The following is a 2,876-nucleotide window of genomic DNA, read 5'->3' as shown; positions in this document are numbered from 1 at the left end:
CTTCTACTATAGCCTCAGGCCGACCAAAGCCTTGTGAGTGGATTTGGTAGACGGAAACTGAAAGAAGCCCGTCGTATATATGTATATGTATATGTGTGTGTGTGTTTGTGTGTCTGTGTTTGTCCCCACAACATCGCTTGACAAACGATGCTGGTGTGTTTACGTCTCCGTAACTTAGCGGTTCGGCAAAGAGATCAATAGAATAAGTACTAGGCTTACAAAGAATACGTCCTGGGGTCGATTTGCTCGACTAAAGGCGGTGCTCCAGCATGGCCGCAGTCAAATGACTGAAACAAGTAAAAGAGTATATACGTGTGTGTGTGTGAGTGTGCGCGTGCATACACACACTACAGTGTACGTAGGTAAGACACAAAGAAATAGGGGGGAAAAGGTAGATATCTATTAGCGATATATTTCCTTCCAACAATAAAAGACACAGCAGTTGTTTTTTTTACGTAAGAATGTGCAGTGGTTAACGGCATCTGATTGGTCAGTTTAAATACCACCCTCTTCATCCAACCCCTCTCTCATTCACAAACACATTCCCACCCACATGTAAACACACGCTTTTACATCTATATACTGAATCATTTAAACGTATATCACTGTGTGTGTCTGTATATATACTTATATATATCTGTGCGTATCAGTGCTTCTGTGGGTGTATGTGTGTGTATTTCGACATTCTCCTCCCGCTGCTTATCGAACTTTATTCTGTCATTCTATCACAATTCTCCAACGGAGCAACTTAGTCTCATTCTTCGAGAACACTTCGGAAACTCCATATCGGATTCCTGACCATATATTCATATATTTCTACTCCACCCCCACTTATTCTAAGCTTCTTCTCAAATCAGATTTTATCCCATATTCACTGGAATCTTACGGACAATTCCATCGGAACATTTACATTCTTCTTCTGCTTATATTCACAATTAGGAGAGAAAGACAAAGTTTTTGGTTGCTAATAAATGCAAGGGAGGTAAGTCAGTGTGACTTCTCATTATTTAGTCATCTTAAAAGTGCAAGTTACTTATAATTATTAATATTACTTATAATTATTTTTGGTATAAGCACAAGACCACTGATGAGAGGGAGGGAGGGAGGGAATGTCGACTATTTTAACGGCACCAATATTGGATCGGAACTCAATTTTACCGATTCTTACAAAGGAGGAAAGTAGAGTTAATCTTGTTGGGATTTGAATTCAAAGCATAAAGAACCGTAAGTAAATATCACAAGGTATTTTGTTCGGCACTCTTTCAATCCGTAGCCCTTATGGTTCTCCAGTCGTGACCACCTTGTCTGTTCCATTTTTCAGAAAGACAACATTATATAACGTCCTTCCATTTTCCTTTAGACGGTAGTTCTTCAGTTTATTTTCGGTCGTTAAGGTCGTGGTCACGCTGGAGCATCAGTAGGATGTGATTTAAAGAAGGTTTAGCTGGTATTTCTAGCAGGTCAAATGGCAAAGTGGGAACCCGGATTGTTTAGTTTCATTTTTAATCCCGCACATGTATCTACCTGAAACAAAAGACCACCTTTTTTTTACATATTCATTTTACGTTATACCATTTCGTTGTTACTTTCTAAATAAATGCCTCCCCCACCACCACCACTTATTTCACAAATAAATATCCCTCCGTCTTTTAACTGCTATTGCGTCTTACGACCAGTTAACTATGACAACAGTTCTGTACACATCGGAATGAACGACACTATCAATTTTTATGTTAGACAAACTTTCCATAAGGCATGTGAGAAATATGTGTGTATGTGACATTCAGTTATCGATTATTTTATTTCTGTTAACTGACATATACCGTATTTTAACGTATATAAGGAAGCCCCTAATTTTGGGAGCTTAAAATTTGGAAAATAAGATTTTGTAATGGATTATAATACTATCCATATATGAGAAAATCCCATATTTTTTAAACCGAATTTTTGACAAAAAGTGTTCCTTGTACACGTTACAATACGGTAATCATTTTCCTGGTTCACGGTTTATGCTATTATGAGAACAAGCAAAAACTCTATATAGACTCCATCTAATTTCCAGGTAACATCTGTTACCTGGGAGGCCTAATTATCTGTAGGTTTGTGTATTCTGAGAGCATAACAGCCAGTGCAAAAACTTGGAGAAAGTTTAGGGAGCTATTAATGCTGCTGGCAAGAAAGGGATTCACCCTTGAAGTCAAGAGCTGATTATATGATACTTGGGTGCAAAGTGTAATGTGACATAAGTGTGAGAGGTGGGGATTCAACACTGGGGTTTCACACTATAAAGGTTAGAAAGAATTAAAATGGACATACTCCATTGGATGTATAACAACAGAGTATTAATGAGGTGAGAGAAAAACCTAAGAGAAATCAGGCATGGTGTGTAAAAGAGAAGGCTGGTGGTATTGGTATGTGATTCAGGTGTAAAAAGGTGACAGGTGTATAAAGGTGACACGTGTATAAAGATGTGCCATGCGCTTAAACTAAATAAAACCAGAGGAAGCGGGAGACCAAGGAAGACTTGGGATGAGGTGATGAAGGAAAATATGACGCTGTTAGATCTCACAAAGAAAATGACAAATGACAAATGCTGACTAGAGGTGTGGGCAGAACAGATTTTTGAATTATGTATTTTTGTATATATATATATCACATGAGATGCACCATTTTGAGCGTGGCCGTTGCCAGTACCGCCTGACTGGCTCCCGTAGGATTTTCAAGTGAGATCGTTGCCAGTGCCCCTGGACTGGCTTGTGCGGGTGGCACATAAAAGACACCATTTCGAGCGTGGCCGTTTTCGTGCGGGTGACACGTAAAAGCACCCACTACACTCTCTGAGTAGTTGGCGTTAGGAAGGGCATCCAGCTGTAGAA

At 39.3% G+C, this 2,876-nt stretch overlaps 1 protein-coding gene across 1 annotated transcript in view; it reads left to right on the top strand.

Annotated features, from left to right (window-relative positions):
- The first annotated feature begins 532 nt into the window (after positions 1-532).
- LOC106878411 (uncharacterized) overlaps positions 533-2,876 on the top strand; it is a 37,945-nt gene continuing 35,601 nt past the window's right edge. Inside the window, exon 1 of the mRNA XM_052976618.1 lies at positions 533-982. The gene's annotated coding sequence lies outside the window, so the exon portion shown is untranslated. The remainder of the gene's footprint in view (positions 983-2,876) is intronic.

The sequence above is a fragment of the Octopus bimaculoides genome, chromosome 25 (assembly GCF_001194135.2).
Source record: "Octopus bimaculoides isolate UCB-OBI-ISO-001 chromosome 25, ASM119413v2, whole genome shotgun sequence".
NCBI lineage: Eukaryota > Metazoa > Mollusca > Cephalopoda > Octopoda > Octopodidae > Octopus > Octopus bimaculoides.
This window is presented reverse-complemented; position numbering and strand designations above follow the sequence as displayed.